Genomic DNA, 22,318 nt, shown 5'->3' with positions numbered 1-22,318 from the left:
CCACCATCTTGACCAGAAGACTCTTTTTCTTCATCTTCTAAAGCAAGACTTTAAAAATTTGTTGCAATGTTGGTTTGGTGTTAACAAACTCATTTGGCCTTTTCTAGTCTGAGAAGCTCCTTATTTCTCCTTCAATTTTAAATGATAGCCTTGCGGGGTAAAGTAGCCTCATTCGTAGGTCATTGCTTGTCATCTCCTTGAATATCTCATACTACTCCCTTCTGGCCTGAAAAATTTCTGTTGAGTAAACAGATGCCAGTCTAATTGGTGCTCCCTTGTAGGTAACTCCCTGCTTTGCTCTTGTGGCTTGTAGTGTTCTCTCCTTGTCTTTAAGCTTTGTCATTTTAATTATGATGTGTCTTGGTGTAGGCCTCCTTGGGCCTAACTTGTTTGGAACTCTCTGAGCTTCCTGGACTTGTGTGACTTTTTCACTCTCTTCTCCTTCTGGTATTCCCATGATGCAGATGTTGTTATGCTTCATGCTATCCAAAAGGTTTCTTAAGCTCTCCTCATTTTTTAAAATTCTCTTTTCCTTTTGGTGTTCTGCCTGACTTTTTTATTTCTATCTTGTCTTCTAAAAACACTGATTCCATCCTCTGCTCCATCTAAACTACTGTTTATTCCTTCCAGTGTACTATTTATTTCAGATATTGCATTCTTTATTCCTGACTGGTCCTTTTTTATGGTTTGTATGTCTTTTTTCATGCTGTTGAGTATCCTTATAGTCATTACTCTAAACTCTCTGTCTGATAAGTTGCTTGCTTCCACTTCATCTAGTTCTTCTGGAAAATTCACTTGTTATTTCATTTGTGGTCTGTTTTTTTTTTTTTTCTTCCCATTTTGGCTGCTTTGTACTATTCCCCTTAGTTGTTAAACTAATCAGCTGTTAAGCTGATCAGCTATTAACATTATCAAACTGTAATCAGCACCTGGCTTAAGCACCATGGTATGGGACTCGGTATGGGGCAGACAGGAGTATTGCTTCCCCTCAGGCTGATGCCATTCAGAGAGGACTGCTCTGCCTGAGAGTAATGGCTTCTGCAGTGTGGGGAATGACTCACTCAGCACACAGATCCTGGAGGCTGTTCAGTTCTCTCCCCAGAGCCACCAACCCCAGACTCTCCTCAAGCATCTCTAGTCTACTCTGCCCTCCCTTTGCCAGTGCCCAGGGTAAGTGGCTGTAAACAAAACTTTGTGCTTTGGCTCTTTAAGAGGCTCTCTGCATTCTCCAGCTGTCTGTCCCTGGCAGACAGATACCCTGCTGCTTTTCACATAAGATTGGATGTTACTGGGTTCCTTTCTGGGGCTGGTGCTATAGGCTAAACTCCAGCTTGGAGTTTAGGTCCCACACTTCTCAGGGAGAACCCCTGACTGCTGAAATATACCTCTGGTACTTTAGCTGCTACCCATGGGAGCCCAGCCAGCCCTCTCACATTTCCTCTGCACTCCCTACCAGTCATGGTATATTGAAGTGGTTTCTTCTGTCTGTTTATGCTTATAAGGCTTCTCTCCAGCTAGTGTTTAGTTGGTTATTCTGGATGATTTCTCTACAATTTAGTTGTAATTCTAGATTGGTCCTGGGAGGAGATTAGTGTAGATTCCACTTGCTCCTCCACCATGTTGGATCTGCATTTATTTTTGGACTGAATTTATTTCTGAATTTATTGTGACTGCCCTTACCTGTTCTCCCTGCAAACTCGGGATTCTTCTCAGGGAATGTATAAAGCACAGAACCATTTGAGATGAAGTTTAGAACTTTTATATCTTTCTTTAAGGAGCTCTTTTCAGTTAATTTTTTATTATTATCATTATTTCAGAGCCCCTAACTCAAAAACTAATAAAAGTTTTCTGGGGCTGTTCTGGGCCTTAAATCTCTCAGGGAACACTGACTTAGACTTTGTGATCTATGGTTCAAATATGGAAGAATTCTTTATGGTCACAGTCTTTGAACAAGCAAAGGGAAACCATAACCTTCTAGTTCTAATTTAGTGATGTTGTGTATCACTGAGTGGGTGGAAGGAAGCTTTACCTTTAATCCAGATGAAATATATCTGAAAAATAATTTATATTAACTCAAAAGATTAGCTTTGTATCTCACACCAATTTTTTTCTGAAATGGTAGCACACTGCATTAGATTTTCCTGAAGAAAATCTGATTGTGCACATCTAGGTAAACATTTGTTTTTAGAGAGTACAGACTAATGCAAGCACACTTTTTTTCTTTCACCACTAATGAGAAAAGATTATAACTCATATAACTCTTCCTGTAATACAGCAATAGGAAAACACTGCCAAATATAGCCATGTCTAACTATTATGAATATCTTTAAGCTTGGGGACCATAGCTGTAATAGCGAGCACTATAATTAGTGCTTAATCAGTCTGGGTTGGGAAAACACACTGCTGAGTACTACTATTCTTGCACTGAACATCCAGTGGATGATTAATTGCTAATTTAAAAATTCAGAACCACAACTGTTAGACTGTCTATAACAGTATAAAATGCTAATTATTCATTAAGAATAAGATGAGCATCTATTGCATGTCTCCAACCTTCTAAAGGTTAATGTTGGGGGTTTTATGCAGACCATGTTCATAAATTTACAGATTATGCCTATGAATTTAAATCCTAGTAATTCAGCTTACTAAACTCCAATCACATCTTTTCCCTTAAAAGGCCACATTTTACAAGTAGAATGTAATTGTATTCATTTACTTGTGATTCTATATACAACTTCCAAAACAAGGTGAATTGCATGTGTGTAATGATTAATTTAGTAGGTGCTGACATGATTTTCTATTTCCCCTCTTCTCGCTTATTCCAGCATTTCAGTGTGAATGTCTGGCTATTACAGAGATTTCAAACCACTATCTTTCTTATGCCTCCAAAAGGCAGCCAGAGATATGTGGTGATGTCTGCGACCCAAGCCCAGCTCTAATGTTCTAGTTAAAGGAAAAGAATCCCCACACAGCCCATGACTCACGTAGGTACTGGTGCCCAGGAAGGTGACATAACTCTTCCCGAAAGGGGCTGAACCCACTCCAAACTGGTTCTTGGAGAGACTTTTATGGAGGATACATTATTATGGATTGCTGCTATTTTCCAGCAGACTGTTGACACTGGACCAGCTAAATTCCAGATCAGGTGATTGCTTTCCTGTGTAAATTTCCCTTCAATATCAATTTTTTGAGACAGAAAGAATTAGTGTGAATTTATTTGAACCAAACTGATGACAACTGCCAGTAAGCAAAATCTCAATGGAATGAGAAACTGCTCCTTCTACAATTTTAACTTGGTAAAATATGATTATTCTTCCTACTGAGAAAGGCATTTAACCCTAGAGGCAGTTAAATTAGTGGCAGGTCATTTGTAATAGTAAGATCCATAGAGATATTTATTCATCTGCAAATACTTATTAAGTGCCTACGGCACATTACTAACTCTGGGGACGTGAAATTGGAAAAGCTCTAGTCTCCTTTCTCACGTCATCTTCATCTCCACAGATTGCACCATCACCTCTGTAGAAAATGATGGTGCTTTGCCAGGTAGGGATGAGGGTTTTACTCATTAAAAACCTTGTTGAAAGAAATTTTGTAATACTTAAGATATCTATTTCAATTATTGGTACTCTTCATAGCCACAAAGTTTTCATTTATTCTAATTCAACCTTTCTCAACCTCAGTACTACTGACATTTTGGACTGGATCATTCTTTGTTGTGAGGGCAGTCCTGTGCACTGCAGGATGTCAGGAGTTTCCCAGACCTCTCTACCCACTAGATGCCAGTAGCACCCTGGCCCTTGTCACAACCAAAAATATCTCCAGATAGTGCCAAATATCCCCTGGGGGATAGAACTACTGGTCTGACTTGAACTTGTGCCTTTACAATTTGATGCCATGTTTTATTATTGTTTTTGTTTACTATGGAGATAGAGAATAATTGGCCACCATTTTCTATCAAATAATATCAAGGAAAGGCATTTTTACTTTTCTAAACAATATTAAAAATTCATCATATTCTGACTGGATTTTACTATTTTTTAAGTAAATAAAAATAGTGTCGCACTGGACTGCTTATTTCAATTTCTTGACAAGATTCCTACTTTTTCCTTTTTTCTACTTTTTCCTTATTTTCTTAGGGTTATCAAAGATCAATTTCTTGTTTTGTTATTACATCAGTAAAAGCTAGCATAATGGGTTATTTTCTGCATTCTTACTTTAATTTTAAAGTCAGTGATTCTGAACCATTTTCATATGACCATTTGATATGCAATTCAGTGAAAGTTTGACAGCTTCTCCTTAGAAAGATATGCATATGCACATACATACACATATAATTTTGCACATAATTTTAGGAGATTCAAAGCTACCACCTTGCCAGGCCCTTTCCTGGACCCCAGATTAAAATTCTATGTTTTAAAATTAGTGCCAGTTCCTTGAGTTCTGGTTTTGTGGGTTATAAAATAAAGCAAGCCTGAAAATGACTTTGCTCTTTTCTAGGTAAATGCTCCAGGCACTGTTAACTTTTCCTAAACATTCTATTCTCTTGTCTCCCTTGTCATTGTTGCCTCTGTGTTTTTGCCAACCCATTATTGCTCTTTGCTTTAATTACTGATTTTGGTAGCATAGAGTCATATTACTCAAAAATAGAAGATGGGATGTGTCCCACCCTCGCTCCTACCTACCTACCACCCAGCAGCTGCTGAAGAGAACCTTTGAGGCTAGTTTAACACTGCTGTGAGCTGTCCCCTCATTCACCTTTTCAAGCCCTCTCCTCCTGCAAAGAAAGAAAGAAATCACATGCACAGAAGTGTTGGTGAGCGGTCCAAAGGATTCCTTGGAAGAGATCAAAAAAATAAGTATATTGTCAAACAAACAACTTCTATCTACTAGACATTTCTCCAATGGGGGTCCCTATTTCTCCAGTTCCCCCATTTGGCCTCTCTTCCTCTGACTCCCCTCACCTCCTATGCAGAGCAATTATGTTCTGCCCTCAAATCCAGATGCCCCACTCATCCTGGGGCACAGACAAAAGACCATGAAGTCAATGGGACCCCACCTCCTGAAAAGGCAGTTTCAGGTCATCAGTTATTACTTCAACTTGTGCTTTGGTGAGTCACTCCTCACCCCAACCACAGTAATTTATCAGGTTATTTCTTCCAAGCACACAGAATATTCTTTCCCAAAGGAGTTCTCATGTCAGGTGTTAAGAGACTAATAGTTTTTCCATGTCATTACATCAGTAAGAGCTAGCATATGCGTAAGTGGTTATTTTCTACATCCTTGCTGCTCAAAGTGTATTCCCTGGATCTGTAGCATTAGCATTCCCCGGGAGTTTGTTAGAAATGCAGTGCTTCAAACTCTACCTCAATCTACTGAATCGGAATCTGCATTTTAACACTATCTCTAGGTGATTTGTGTGTACATTGAAGTGCTCTGTCACCACTCTTGACATCCTTACCACCCAAACTGAAGATGCCTTAGGGTCCTGAGCATTGTGTTGGGATCCTGAAAAGCATTGCCTCCTTCCTTTTGCACCCTGAGCTCAGACTACAGAGTGGTTGCATCTAAGGAACAGGTCAGTAGATCTCCCTCTAGCTGAAAGAGGCTCCCTACCCACCGCCTTTTCCCACCCCATACCCACTACCACCCTTGGGACTTTAAAATAGTTGTTCAAGCTCTTAGATTCCTGTGTCTTCTGTTCCCACTTCCATATATCTCATGTTTTGGGGAAAGCTGGTGGGTGGTGGCAGTGGCAATCAGATAACACAGGTATTTCAATAATAACCACCTATTATAAGTAGTCTAATATGTTCCAGGCATTACACTAAACTCTTTTACATGTATCGTTTCATGAAACTCTTACAATGGCCCTGAAAGCAGACAGCTTTTTTTTTCTTTAGCATTTTATTTTGGCGTTATATTTTGTATAACACAAAAATAAAGTTGCCCTGGTGGGTGTGGCTCAGTGGACTGAGTACTGGCCTGCCAACCAAAAGGTTACCAGTTCAATTCCCAGTCAGGGCACATGCCTGAGTTGCGGGCTGGGGTCCCAGTTGGGGGTGTGCAAGAGGCAACCACACATTGCTGTTTCTCTCCCTCTCCTTCTCCCTTCCTTTTCCTCTCTCTAGAAGTAAATAAATAAAATCTTAAAAAAAAAAAAGTCCCTGAGACCCCAGGAGCCAGCTGTGAAGAAGTGCTTTTATCCTGGCTTTGCATTACTGAAAGTAGACAGTCTTATCCCATTTACAAATGAGGAAACTAAGGCTTGGGAAGATTAAATAACTTGTCCAAGTTCTTGTAACTGGTCAGCAGGCAGGGGTAGGATCAAGCCCTGGTCTGCCCTCTCCCCTATACAATGCTGCCTTTCTTTTATAACCACAATGCCATGTGTAATTAGTCACCCACATCCTCAGAATCTATCACACATATATATGTGATATATATAATATATATATGTATTATATATATTATACATATATGTGTGTGTGTATCCCAGAAAGAATTTTTTTTCTTGAGAACTTTGTCCTTTCTTCCAGCAGCCCACATTTGAAGGCGGTCACTGACAAGTAAATTGACAACACGGTGTGGTATGTGCTAGTGGCATTAAGTGTAGGATGCTCTGAGCACCCATAGGAAGGCATCTAATTCATTGTTGGGCATGAGGTTGAGTTTACTTTGAGGCAAGACACTCTAGTTGAAACCTGTAGGAAAAGATGGAGAGAAGAGTATTTCAGTAGAATAAACAAAGTGTGAAAGTCAGAAGTGAGAGACCATGTGGCAGGTTCAAGGAACAGAAAGAATCTGTGTGACCAGAGCAGAATGGGGGAGGCTGGAGTAGAGTGGAAAGAAGGAAGGATGGGCAATGGGATGAGAAAAGACCCAGAAGCAAATGGGATTTCTGTTATAAAGAACCTTAAAAACCAAATAAGGAGTTTGAGGACAAGGAGTGCCACTGAAACTTTTAAGCACAGGAGGGACATGATCACATTTGTGTTTGAGAAGGATGGCTCCTCTGTGAAGTGCTGGATTGAAGGGAGGGCATGAGGAAAATGATGGAGAAGAATTAGAAGGCAGTTGAAATAATATGGATGAGAAATGACGTGGGCCTGAACTAGGATAATAGCAGTACGAAGCAAAGGGCAGAGCTATTTAGGGGCTTAAGTTCAGTAGGGCTTGATTGATGGCATGTGTGACAGAGACATCATCAGGATAATGTCTGCAATTTTTGGCTTAGACAGGAGTGTAGATATTAGTACCATATATTGGGTATGTTATCAAAAGTATCCTTACAAATTATCTCCAAACTAAAATACGAATATCAATTTATCTACTAATATACTTATGGCTCAATTTGCCCTTGTCATGGTTACAGCAGGTCTCCTCAGTCATTCATTACCAGTGAACATGCTTACTTGTGTAATGGGATCATTATGGGGCACACACAACGAGAATTATTATCACAGCACGATGTCATAAACAAAGATCATTAGGAGAAACACTGAAGATTCTAGTAATTTGAACAGAATTAATTATACTTCCAGCTGCAAATAGTCATTTGGTTGGGGAATTACTAAACATAAGTTAAAACAAGAGAGGAGGAGATAATAATCCACAAACTATAGATATGAAAAAATTGAAACAGTAATAAAACACAAAGATAGGAAAAGAAAAAAAATACTGGCCACAGGAAAAACAAATCTAGAAGCCTGTGCAAGAGTATGCTTGTTTTTGGCTGGTCCTAATTTCAGGCATGACTGCTGGGGAGTTCCTCCATCCCCAAATGCCACTACAATCAATGACTTTCAGTGTGTTTTTTTACAGTACACATAAAAGCAAGAATAATTTCCTGAAAACTCCATGTATTTCCATTTGAAGGACTAAGTTCTGCATAGTTAAATATTTATTTTTTTCAGTTATTAAGAGGAAGCTAGAATGACAGAGAAGAGGTTGCTTTTTCTCTTTAGCACAGAGATAAGGAGAAAAGGTAACCTTATTTTCTTAGTTACAGTTGTGGGCTAAAGTGTAAAAGTGAATTATAAAAATAAAACATTAAGATTTCAATTTTAGCCCTGGCTGGGGTAGCTCAGTGGATTGAGCATGGGCTGTGGATCAAAGGGTTGCCAGTTCAATTCCCAGTCAGGGCACACGCCTGAGTTGTGGGCCTGGTCCCCAGTGGGGGCCATGTGAGAAGCAACCACACATTGATGTTTCTCTCTTTCTCCCTCCCTTCCCCTCTCTCTAAAACTAAATAAATATTTTTTTTAAAAAGATTTCAATTTCATATAGGAATTTATAAATATGTTGAAATTACAATTTGAAAAATTCATAAGGATTTCACATAAACCAGTTATAATTTTGTTTGAATTACTGTCTACCACAAAGTTATTTTGATTGGCATGTATTCTTTGTCTTGCATGGAAGGATGCTATAGAAATAATGGTGTTAAACTGGCTGTTTCAGTTATCTGGGATGTTGCTATAAATATTAACCTTCCACTGCTGAGTATTAACTTTTTAGGTTCTCCTTGGGGAAATTTCACTCATGTTCCACTGGCTGCAAAGCTGCTTCTCCCAAGTAAATGAGGCATTTTTTATTTTAGAGATAACATGAATCTTTAGCTAATCAAGTTTCCCTTTCTTTTAGTTTTGGCCACCAGGGAAGTCAATACAGACTTTCGTGGCACAGCAGTAGTCATTATTTGGGGCATAATTCTCATGAATGCTTCAGTTTTTTCTTAAATTGTGTATGAGCCAAAAAGAGTTACAAATTCCTTGTTTATAGCCCTCTTACAATTGTAAGAACCAAAACAAGTATACAAAATTTAATGCAAACAAAATGGTAATGTAAGAGGGAATCAAAACTGTATACTACTCTGACTTACCATGAAATGGAATTAGATTAAGATGTACTAACAAACTGATAGAAAGAACTCACATATGAACAGTTTCTTTGTAAGCACATTGAAAACGCTGGCAGTTCCAGTTCCTGCTTGTACAAGAACCGGCCTTGACCATGACTACAGGTGACGCAGATTGCCCAACTGCAGGAATTTGGCTGGCACTGGCCAGTTCCAGGGTGCTGACATTAAAGATCCATATCGGGACCATTGCAGACACTGCCAGCACATCCATAGCCACTCCCCCAATCTCTTTATTCTCCTTGTCCCTCCTCCTCCTTATAGAATCTCCTGCCGGAACTGAGATGTTAAGATGGCCTTTAAGATGAGAGTCCCCCATCTGCTAGGTTGGTAGCACCTGAATAAAATCATTTTTCTTTACATCATCACCTTCTTCTTGAGGATTGGCTTTTGATGCTGTGGGCAGCCAGACCTGCGTTTGGTTACAGTAAACTAGTGCGATTCATTTTAATGGCATTACTGAACATGACAGGTAAAGCAATAATGTCAAAACTGATCACCACTCACGGTGTTCTCTTGAGCCCCATCCTATTATTACAGTGTGTGGTGTGATGACTGACCTCTCACTGATTTTTCTCTGTGTAAATTACTGTGAAACTTTCATTCATATGATATATTGTAAGGACATTTCGGCTTCATTTGGTAGAAGTACATCATTCAGATTTTAGGTCTGTCTCTGTGTTTTTCTCATCAGTCCCTATGACCATCCAACTGTAAACATAAACACAATCCTAAGGATAAAAACCTCATAGCAGTACTGAGTGGTTATCTGTATGTTCTTATATTATTTTATAAATAACCACAAAGAGCATATGCAAAATTATTAAATGCTTTTAGAAAACTAACATTCCCTAAGAGTATATTTGGTATATTCCAGTCGAAAACCACTGACTTAGTAGTTAGTGACACATCAGTTTTCCTCTTCACCTCCTCTTTCCATTCGATTTTCTACTTGACCTCATTGTTTGAAAATCTCTTTTATTTTTTATTTATGATGCTGTATGTTCTATTGTAAGGAGAATAGAACAGAAACACACAGCTCATGCTCCCAAAGAAATAACCTATAGTCAATGAGCTTATCAGCAACTCTCCTCTATGAGCTTTTGAAGTGCATTCTCATAAAGAGCTAATAATTTTTAAAAATGTTTTCTGTTAAAAATGCCATTTAACATCTTGGCTTACTTCTGGTCCTAAGTGGCATAGATAAAATAAGTTGGACCAATACCAAATGAGCTTTAACATAGAAAATACTTATTTTTAAGCCCTGGCCAGGTAGCACAGTTGGTCAGAGCATTGTACTGATATGCCAAGGTTGTGGGTTCAATACTAGGTCCAGGCATATACAAGAATCAACCAATGAATGCATGAATAAGTGGAAAAACAAATGAATGTTTCTCTCTCTCTCTCTCTCAAAAAAAAAATACTCATTTTAAGAGATGGCACCAAAATCTTCATACAGGGACCAAGAGAGAGGGTTGTCAACTCCTCTAATAAAATTACCTAAATCTGTAAACAGCATCCCTGTCCTCAGTGACCTTCTGAGCCTGTCTTGCTCATCATACCACCCACACAGTGGCTGGCCTAAAGGTTAGGGAGAGCTTTTCCAAGAAGCAATCCTTCAGGCCTGGCAGGTGGAATGTTTATCCTTGAGTACACATTTAACACTCCAATTCCAAATTAGAGCTTGACATGTGAAAGGAAGTTGTGGGAGACAAACAATGTGGCTTTTGTGTTTTGTGTTAGAAAGCCTACAGACTGATTCCTCTAACCAATGTTTTAAGGAAGAAAAAACCTACCCTAGATTGGCATCTTAGTTCAGACCCTGCAGCAGATACAATTCTAGGGACTCAAAAACAGCCAAATCAGTAATTCTGAATTAGAGAGTATCCCTATGTACATAAATGCAATCTAACAGCAAAATGCCCAGAATAGTTATGTGTATAAGAATGCCATCAATATCACTTTATGTGTGTGTATCCCTGTCTATTCCCCTAACTTGGGGACATGGATCCAGTCATTCATCTTTAAATTCTAAAACCTGGGAAGGTATTTGGCACTTAGTAGGTAACAATATTTGTTTGTTATACATAAATTCTTTTTAAAAATTAAAGTATAGTTGATGTACAGTATTGTATTAGTTTCAGGTATACAACATAGTAATTCGACGTTTATATACCTTAATGATCACCACAATGTCTAGTAACCACCTGTCAATGTATATAGTTATCACATTCACATATCATTGACTATATTCTCTGTGCTGTACTTAAATTCTGACAACTAAAGAACACAACTATGATAGACACTGGCTGGCTCTTCACCAAATCCTTTTCTTTCACCTTTCCTCCCGAGCCCACAATTAGTTCGTATTTCCCAGACTCCTTCATAGGTAGGTATAGTCATATGACTTAACTAGACCAGTAAATTATGGGTGAAAATGGATGTGGCACTTCCATGCCTGACTCCAAAAAACTTACCATATTATCTCCCATTTGCCTGTGGATATTGGTGCCCATAGTGACCTTGGAAGCCAGTGTCAAGGACAGCACAGCCTATGTCCACCTGGATCCCTGAATGACCATGCAAGACATAGCCTCCTTTGCCAGCTCCTTGCTGCCAAGTAGACTCAACATGAATAAGAAATAAACTTCTGCTTTGTTAAGCCACTAAGAGTTAGGATTTATCTCTCCCAGCAGCTAGCACTACCCTAACTAATACGACACATTGAACAGATAGATGATGATCTATTGTCATTATTAAAGACAAAGCATCATAACATTAAGTGTGCTATTTAAAGTCAGACCCTGGGTTTGAGCTCTGGATTTGATACCCACTAACTCAGGGACCTTGGGTACCCATTTAACACCCCCATCTAAAATCAGGATTGTTGAGAGGATTAAATGAGGTCTCACATGGGCACACATGAGCATGGTTCCCGGCACACTGAACCACACCACTAGTGTGACAACATGGCTACAGAATGTGCAATCCTTGCTCTTTGATTCTTTGGCTTCTTCCCATCTCATGGTCTTGCTTTTAATCACTTTCCTAATCAACAAAGGAGTTTCCATCAGACTTGGACTTGCCTTTTGAGCCTGAATATTTTGAACTCAGATAATTTTTCAGCTATGTGTTATCTCAAAGACTATGCAGGTTCCAGTTTCCAACCCTAAAGAACCATTTTTTACAATATGTCCTGTTTGTGGACAGTTGACAGATTGTCACTTTCAGTGGCCTGACAAGCAAAGTTCTATAGAAGACTCAGATATGACTCTATTATTTCGGAAGGAACCCAACAGCATCCTAAACATTGCCACCCAGACCTACCCTGACTTTAAATGAAGGAAAAGACTCTGAGTTCCCTGAGTCTGATACCAGGTAGGGAATATTTTCCCCTGCCCATTTTAACCACTACTTAATAAACCCCCAAAGAACACAATTTCACTTTTCTAAATATTAATTGAGACCCTATAAGATTTAATCCAACTGAAACTTGTATTTTGCCAAATGAAGTTCTGGCTATCCAAATAGGGCTCAATTTTGCCAGATTATATAATTCCATACTTACCAACTTGACATCATTTTCATCTATACACTTGTGGTCAAATGTTTCTTATCTGCAGACACAGAATCCTTTGCCAAGGCAATGAACACCAGAACCATGTTGTCCTTTAAGGGGAAACACCAAGGCTCAAGTACATTTCCTCCAAGCTGGCTGGAATGTAAAGTTGGCTGAAGGAAGATGATCTCCAGCCACAGAGGCCATATGAGAGAAATACTACAGGATAGAAACAGGGTCAAAAGGTTTGAATGCCCACGATGGCAAGGAACAGATCAGCAAAGCTCAGAACAGTAGAGCAGGGCTGAGCAGATTTTAGATGAGATAATCTGGGGTTAGCAAGATTTCTGGTAAAAGGAAGATGCAAAATACATGTACAGTAGTCACCCCTTACCCACAGTTTTTCTTTCCATGGTTTCAGTTATTCTGGTCAATCTTGGACCAAAATAAATAAATAAAATTGACTGTTGGGATATCTCAGCGCTTATGCTCAAGTAACACTTATTTACTTAATAATGATGCCAAATCACAGGGGTAGTGATGCTGGTAATTAGGATATGCCAAAGAGAAGTCATAAAGTACTTCCTTTAAGCAAAAAGGTCAGTATAGTACAATAATATATTCTGAGAGAGAATGATCACATTCACATGACTTTTATTACACTATATTGTTATAAATGCTCTATTAGTTATAGTTCTTAATCTCTTACTGGGCCTAATTTATAAATTAAATGTTATTATACATATGTGTGTACAGGGAGAAAACAATTTAGTACTAGGGTTCAGTACTATCTGCAGTTTTAGGCATCACCTTAAGAGTCTTGAAATATATGTCCCATGAATAAAGGGAGACCACTGTATATCACAAAGGTATTTTCTTTTTAAAAGAAAAATTATTTATTTATATTTTATTGATTATGCTATTACAGTTGTCCTGAATTTCCTCCCTTTTATCACCCTCCACCCAGCACCCCCACTCCCTTAGGCAATCCCACACCACTGTTCATGTCCATGGGTCATGTGTATAAATTCTTTGACTATGCCATTTCCTATACTGTACTTTATATCCCCAGGGCTATTATATAACTACCAATTTGTACTTCTTAATCTGCTCACCTCTTCGCTCATTCTCCCACAACTCCCTCCTATCTGGCAACCATCAAAATTCTCTCTATATCCATGATTCTGTCTCTGTTCTTGTTTGCTTAGTTTGTTTGCATCCATCTTGTTTGGGACTCTCTCTGCTTCCTGAACTTGCATGTCTATTTCCCTCACCAAACTAGGGAAGTTTTCTTTCATTATTTTTTCAAATAGAGTTCCGATTTCTTGCTCTTTCTCTTCTTCTTCTAGCATGCCTATGATGCGAATGTTGGACCTCTTGAAGTTGTCCCAGAAGCTGCTTATACTAACCTCATTTTTTGGATTCTCTTTTCTTTTCATTGTTCTGGTTGGTTACTTTTTTGCTTTCTTATGTTCCAAATCTTTTATCTGATTCTTTGCTTTATTCACTTTACTGTTGTTTCCCTTTAAATTGTTCTTTATTTCAATTAGTGTATCCTTTGTTTGTGACTGGGTATTTTTTTATGTTGTTGATGTCCTAAGTTCCTTGAGCATTCTTATAAGCAGTGTTTTGAACTCTGTACCTGATAGATTCTTATGTCCATTTCATTTAGCTCCTTTTCTGGAACTTTGATCTGTTCTTTCATTTGGGCCATGTTTCTTTGTCTCCTCGTTTTGGCAGCTGCCCTTCCTCCCCAGCCCCCTTTTGTTTCTATGTATTAGGTAGTGTAACAGGGTACAGCCAAGGGGGGCCCCCAAATAGAGGTTTGTGATGGGGTCCAGAACTCAGGGTATTCAGGAACTATTAGAGAAAAATATATATATGGTGTCCTTACCCCCACCAGTCTGAGCTGGGGGATGGGACGCATGGAGCAGGGCCATTGAGAGCTGTTTTGCATAGCAACAGCTTTGCAGCTAACCTCTGGCATGGTCATTTAACATATCTATAGCCTTTAACTGGTTTCATAGATATGTTAAATAGCTACGTGCATGCTTTGAGCCAGGGGGATGGGAGTGACTTCAACCCAAGATGTAACTTGGAAGCAACTATCCCTGGTTACAGCACCACGTGAGAGCTTGGAGATGACTGGTTCCACGCCACGGGGCCATGCCTGCCCGGACTTACTATGGCAGCCCAGTAAGCTGGAAAAATACAAGAATGCTGGCAGGTGTAACTGATTGTGGGAGGAGTCAGAAATGGGGTTGCAGAGGAAGATTGGTGTGGGGATTTAAATCCAGGTATGGCAGCCATAACAGGTCAGGACCAGGAGGCTTTGGAGGAGTTGGGACCACGTGGCTGTGGCAAAAGAGAGGAATCACCACACAGCTTGGGCAAGAGTTGGGACCATGTGACTTTGGGTTGCTCCCTTTTGCCATGTGGCTTAGGAAGCAGGAGAGACTTTGCCTGGTAGAAAAGGGGTGAAAGGACTCTTGCTGGTGGGCCATGAGAAGGTGCCACACAGCTTTGGATTAACTGGAGATCATGGCGGTGACACAGCTGATGGTGCCGGGAGCCTGAATCACGGACTTCTACTACTTTTTCTGAGATACAGTACCCTGGACTAGGCAAAGGAGAGAAGGAAGGACTGTATACATTTGTGGGTATTCTAAAGAACTTTAGTATTTTAATGAAGACATTAAGTCATTACTCCAAGTCTGTGTAACTTTTAAATAAATAATTCCAATCTCTGGCATTGAGAGATGTCTTTCCCCTGGTGGCAGGCAAAGCAAACCTAGTACAGGTGGGGAACCCCCAGAGAAAAAGGGGGGGAGGGTCCTTTCAGTAATGGTATATCATTCACCCCTCCATCCTGGTCTGTTCTGTTACGACTCCCTGTCTTAGAATCGTGGTCTAGTGTAGTAGGTGTCCTGTAGGGCCCAGTGGCACAGTCTCCCCTATCACCCAAGCTGGGTACTTGATGTATGCCCTTCCTGTGGACTGAGTATACCCGCCTCCTGTAGTGGAGACTTGGTTGCTATTGGCAGGTCAATGGGAGGGATTTACCCAGGCCAGTCAGTTGCAAGGATAAGCTGTGACCACTGACCACCAACCTCTGCCCTCCTGATGGAGGATCAGCTGTACAGGGGCAGAGTGGTGCTGCTCTGACATGGTTTGTGGCTGTCCACTAGGTACACTGGCCCTGGGATTTCCTGTGTGGTACAAGTCAAGGTCAGCCCCCACCTGTTTTGCCCAGGGCCACCCGGCCTGAGCTATAGAGCAATCTGAGATGGCTGCTACTTGTGCTGGGTTTAGACATTCCCAGGCAAAGCCAAGCTGTGAACCTAGGCTGGCCACCATTAGTTCCATGCCTGGGACCACTTAGCAAGAGATAAGGGGCTTGGGGCTCACTAAGGTTAGCTGTTGCTTGGTTGAAAAGATTTAGGAAGTTGTGAAGCATGAGCCAAGACCAACCATTCATATAAAAAAAGCTACTGTTAACAGCTGTAAATTGGGTAGGACAGAGCCTCAGGGGATCTCCAGAGTGGGGCAAACAGTGTTAGCTAGGTTGACTGAGTATCAATCATAGCACCTGCCTGCTGTCTGCCAGCCTTTCTGTCTGGGAGAAAGCTGTCCCCCAGCTCTTGCCTTGATGCCAGATACGTCAGTTCCTTCCTGTATACATCTGGTGCCTTTCAAGCTGCTACTCTGGTGCTAGAGCTCAGAGGGAGTGAGTCTGAGTATGTTCGTGTGTGGTTCTTTAAGAGGAACTGCTTGGGATTCCAGAAGTTTCTTCCACTGACTCAATCCCTGTTGCTTTTTCAGCCAGAAGTTATGGGAACTTATCTTCCTGGCACTGGAACCCTGGGCTGGGGGGCTTGGTGTGGAGCTGGGATTCCTCACTCCCAAGATACCCCTCCTGAATTTTTATCCACCACACGTTTATGGGACCAGACCATTCTGCATGTCCACTCCTTCTGTCAGTCTGGATAGAAGTGGTTTCTTTAGTTCCGTAGTTGTCAGACTTCTTCTATTCAACTCTATTTCTACTGGTTCTGAGTCATGGTTGTTCTCTGGTTTAGTTGTAATTTTGATGTGTTTGTGTGAGGAGGTGAGGCATGTTTACCTATGATGCCATTCTGACTGGAAGTTCCCAAAGGCATTTTCAAGCACTTGGAAACCATGCAGCTCATTTGGTATGTGCCCAGCTTCAGGAATTAGAGTTCAAGTCCTAGCTCTACCAATTATTCTCTTTGTGGTAATGTGCAAGCTAGTGAATCTTCTTGAACTTAGTTGAACCTCAGATGTCTAATTAATAGTATTGGCATGATAAAAACAATCATAGAATGGTTTTAATTGTTAAATAAGATATGCATGTAAAATGCTGAGTGACAGATTACATTCTGCATGCTTCAGGATTACCTGGTCATTTATCCCTCTAGATTTGCACTAGCCTTTTCTAGTTAGAATAAGCTTACCTTTTCTGATGGAACTGCTCATCTCTCCAGGAGGACTCAGGGAGTGTGATGGAAAATAGAAACTTACTGTATATGTGGATTTAAGCATTTGTCAGGATCTTTGCATTCCATGGACTTTCTCTCACCAAATCTTAACCCATCCTGCATCGGTGGTTAAATCCTTAGCCTATTCCTGGTGGGTTCCTTCAGTCCATGAGTATCTAGGTCTTGGTAGGGTAAATACATCAATAATCTCAACATTATTTCTCCAAATGCTCCTTTGCCATGTATTTGGCATTTGTTTGGTAGGCAGTAAACTTTCACAGTTATGCATAAGGTCACACTTTGCTTCTTACCCTGTAGCCATCTAAACAGATGCATGCTCAGCCACCAGACACTGCGGAAGCATTTTGTTTAGGACATCTGTTTGCAAATCACACTTGAACATCACCATCAATTGGACTTGTTCCCAGGCCAATTCTCCCCACAGACAAATGAAATCAGTTAACTCAGATCGCATTCATGTTTGAAGAAACTGCACATTTTTCAATCTTTCTGCTTGAGAATAGGATAAATGTGACTGTATAGCAATGGACTTTAACCTTTTTGGTGTCATGAATTCTGAAATTCTCAGTGAAAGCTTTGAGTTATCTCCCCAGCAGGGGGGAAAAATAAAAATCACAAATCAAATGTTTTATAAACTTATCTTTGTCTTTATATAAATATTTATTAATTAGAGCTTACATTAATAAGTAATACCTCCAAAGGGAAAAATAGTCAAACAGCTCAGAAGGGTATAAAATGAAAATAAGATGTCCCTTGGCTACCATTCTATCTCAGCTCCACTCCTCAGAAGTAACCACTGTTAACAATTCCTTGTATATACTTTCACTTTAAAAACTATACACACACACACACACACACACTTGTATTTTATATGTGCAGGTTTTCCCTGCTTTGCACAGTAGTTCTGGACCATAAAAATAATTGTGGAAACTAAGACTATGCAAAGTGATTTTTTCACTTTTTAAAAAATCCTCACCTGATTATATATTTTTAATAATTTTATTTTTTGCAGATAAATAGAAATTTATTTAAACCATTGTCTCCAACAACACAAAAAAAATATTCAGGCATCTTTTACTACCATCTTGGTATATTCAGTGAAGAGAAATGTTTTCAGTAGGAACCGGCACTTCTGTTCAGATGTGTTCTAGTGTCCCTAACAGATTTGTTTTTCTATTCTCCTAGTCCATGTGCCATGGGAAGCGTAGGCTTTCTGATCAAACATTGTGACCCAAACCAAAAGCATAAACAAATATTCACTTATTTAAGAGAAGCCGTTCACCCTTGAAAATAGAATAGTTGTTCATTCATATTCTATTCCCCTGGGGTAGGAGATTTTCAAAAGGCTACATACTTCTTTAAAAAAAAAGTGATCACATCCACTAGAATAAGATCATATAAAGTAACACTGATTACTTATTATCCTCTATATTTGTCCATTGACAAAGCTCAAAAGACTTCCAAACTATACTAAACATTTTCACCTTGTATTAAGGCAAGTTTGTAAAAATGATATAATACAATCAAATCTCTTCATTAACTTTCAGCTTAAAACATTTTTATGTAAGAAACACACAAAAATATTGTTTTATAAAAAGCCACCTCAATACCCTTTTTGTTACCAGAAAAGGGTAACAAAAGATTTTGAACCCATCCTTTTTGAAGGATGCTCTTTCTTCCCTTGTTTCAATTCCAAGCGCTAGTCATCATCTTTGGAGCCAGTTTTGCTAAAAAACTTAACCACATCAACCCAGTTCCATCCTCAAGGAGGTTTTCCTTTGTGATCTGTTTTATCTGCCAGCTTACATTTCAGCGCTTTTGAAAGTTGTTCTCTTTTTCTTTTTTCTTCCTTGATGAGGCTATATTAGGTGTTTCAATTAAGATGATACTGTTTATGGATGTCATAGAAGTAACGGGATGCTGGTTCTCCATGAACTGCTCGTTATGGCCTTGGTGTATTTGAACAACGTGGAGGTCAACAGCGCTGCTGAGACTGACTTCCACTGCTCCCTGTAACTTCGCTAATATGTTCTGCTTTACCGCTGAGGGTATAGTGTTGTTTTAAAAAGCATTCATAGATATAATTGGAGTTGTCTGGGGATACGTTTCTGCCTAGGAAATCTCTTTGAAGAAGGCGTTGGGATCACCACTTTCACCTATCCTATATTGAAATGAAACCACTTAATTCCCGGAAACTTTCATCTCCTTCATATTTAGAATGCCATAATGCTTCCAGTTCCATCTCCTGGTCCTTGTTGGCACTCATCTTGGGTCATGGGTCGCCTCTTCACCACAGAGTAGGCGGTGGTGATGGGGACCTGAAAGAGTGAGCAGTGGCCCCAAGGCACTTGGGTCCGGGTTCTGCACCATTCTCTGCAGCTCAGGGAGGTGCACCCTTTGCATGGGAGAGGGCAGTCATGCACACCCCTGGCCCTAGGTCAGCGCCAAGCTGCCTACTGAAGGTCTGTGCATGGGGAGGGGGCAGGGCATCAGGAGCCAGGGCATCAGGGGCAGGGCGCCATCTATTTTTAATTTTAGAGAGAAAGGAAGGGGAAGAGAGGGGGAAACAGAGAGAAACACAGATTGGTTGCCTCAGGTTCGGGCCCATCAGGGGATCCAATTGCAGCCTTTGGGTGTTCCGGAGGATGCTCCAAACAACTGTGCCTCCAGGCCAGTGCACGAAGTGATCTTAAAAATGAGAAAAATTACAACTGTTTGACATTTTTTGTTAAAATATTAAAAAATCTCTTATGGAAGCTTATTAAGGTAGGGGAAAACAAAAATAGTAAAACTACTGTTTATTTAGAAACATTGAGAATTGAAGTATTAATATTATGTTTCTTTGTAAAAATGTAGTAACAATGCTCTCCTTTTTGTCATATAACATATGATGTTAAGAAAGTATCTTTTCTATGCTTTGTCAAATTGTCATCTTTCTCAATTTGGATTGGTAGACAACATTTTGTCCCTGATGCTTTCAATATCATGAAATAATTTGAAGAGTTCTTTTACGTGAATTATTTTTCTGGTGTCACTTCCTCTAAGATACCACCTTTTTTCTCACAACCAGTTGCTGATGTTGGTGAGCAGCCTTCACTCAGTGCCTCCTGCTGATGTCTATTCTCCTACATGGCAGCAGCACCAACATTCCTGTGGTCGGCTATTTCTTCTCTCCCCATTTAGTGCCATTCAAATCTATCTTCCAGTGTTGCCACTCCTCTTTTCTTTGCCGCACCTAATTCCCTCTTTGGATCACTCATTTTCGCAAAATTTTATGTAAATCTATCACTGGGACACTAAGAGGCAAAGTACTAGTTGCTTTGCTGTCCGTCTGTGAACTGAATAACAAATGTGCAATGACTGATCACCGACAGTGAAGAAAGAAGTCTCAGTGGGTATCAGAAGTCAGTGATCAAGGTGTGCATCTATCACTTACGTAGTGATCTGTGGACCGAAGGGGCAGCAGTGAAGTTTGTACTTTATTCAATGACTCACAATTACTATTCTGTAGTAACTCATAGTGGAACCATGTTGAGGTGCGACTGGTGTTATTTAACCCATGGTAACTGAAGTTTGTTCATACCAGAACCAAGTAACAATTACCTGTGTGTATACACGTGGAATTTATATACTCTAAAGAAAAATGGATCATATCATGCATACCATGTTTCATGTTTTTCTACCTAATATGTCTTGCACTTGTTCCATGAGGTCACATACTGTGATATGAATGTACCCACTGCTTATTTAACCATACTTCTACTGCTGGACATATAGGTTGTTTTCACTTTTTGTGATGCCAGCCAATGTTGGAATGAACATTCCTGCTCATGCAACTTTGAGTCTTTGTATAAACATATCCACAGAAGAAATTTCTACAGTGAAGTTGCTAGGTCAAAAGGAATGTGCATTTTAAATATTTGTAAGTATGGTAGTCCTCAAAAATGTTACATCATATTATATTCTCACATACATAATGTGAAAATTCCTATTTTACCAGCCAGGTATCATCTAACTTAGTCAGGTTTGCCTATTGGATTATGCATCTAGGATATACTGCATGTGATTTCAGAATGAGTTTTAGGAGCTTCCCTCTTTTCTCCAAACCAAATTGTTATTGTTGTTGTTCTTTTAAGTATTTTGTAATGTGTATTGGTTAGAATTTGCCACAGTAAGGGTGGGAAGTAAATGGTATTTTGAATGTCACAACTGTTTCTAAGGGCTTTCCTACACACTGCAAAGCATCTAACATTTCTGAGTCTTTGTGATTGCCACATATGCTCAAAACCCTCTCAGGAGTGGACTGGCTAAGAACCACTGGGTTAGATGTTAATCTTCTTACCAAGACTTAGCAGTCACTTGTGAGCTATTTTGAACAAGTGGATTGGACATCCCCAGATATCCATTATATAAGCTACCGTGAACCTTAGACTGTGCTAGAGAATACTGAAGCCATTTTTTAAATTCCACAAATAGTTATTGTAGGAAAGAAACTGGGCTTTAATTATTGAAGTCACTGTACTTTCTCCAATGGGAGAAAGACACATAACTATAATCTTAACATAATCTCAATGCTGCCCAAATGAGGGGGTTAAAAGGAGGATGTTACAGTGTTTGCTCGATCTGTAAAATTTTTTGAACTATTCGGAAAGATTATGTAAGAATTTGGAAAAGACTAAAATAGGACTATAAAGTAGTGTAAAAACACATTGGCAAAAGATGCTGATTCAGGTATTGGCAGGAGAAAGACCTTTGTGGGTAGTATTCGAGTTGGGTCTTTAAGGATGAGTAATATTTCAAGTGATGGAGATGAATAGAAAGGTATTGCATGTAGGAGGAGCTATGGGAGCCAGTAGAAGGGGTAGAAATGTTCAGGACTTCTTCACAGAACAGGTTGCTTGCCCTGTGTGGTGGCAGGTAGGATACCGAGCACAGTCAGGACAAGACTAGGGAGGGAGGAGGAGACTGAATTGCTGAAATCTTTTGAGAATACAACATAGGCCTTGTAATCTGTCATTAATTAAGTAATCAGACTACAATCCAATAAAGTACAAAATATCCTCATCATTGCTGCAAGCTAGAATTTTAAAATCACTTAGAACTAGTCCATAAATTTTGAATATTAACTCCTTATCAGATGTATCATTGGCGAATATCTTCTCCCACTCAGTAGATTGTCTTTTTGTTTTGTTGATGGCTTCCTTTGTTGGTGCCATCACCAACAAAGTTATATCAAAAAGTTATATCAACTTTTCAGTTTGATATAACCCCATTTGTATAATAGATGAGTGGATAAAGAAGATGCGTACATATATACCA

General features: G+C 39.6%; 1 pseudogene; it reads right to left on the bottom strand.

The window, feature by feature from the left end:
• Positions 1-18,298: 18,298 nt before the first annotated feature.
• Positions 18,299-19,352, bottom strand: LOC114512984 (annotated as a pseudogene).
• Positions 19,353-22,318: the final 2,966 nt, after the last annotated feature.

The sequence above is a fragment of the Phyllostomus discolor genome, chromosome 3, assembly GCF_004126475.2.
Source record: "Phyllostomus discolor isolate MPI-MPIP mPhyDis1 chromosome 3, mPhyDis1.pri.v3, whole genome shotgun sequence".
Classification (NCBI taxonomy): domain Eukaryota; kingdom Metazoa; phylum Chordata; class Mammalia; order Chiroptera; family Phyllostomidae; genus Phyllostomus; species Phyllostomus discolor.
The sequence above is the reverse complement of the archived record's forward strand: the minus strand, read 5'-3'. Positions and strand labels throughout refer to the sequence as shown.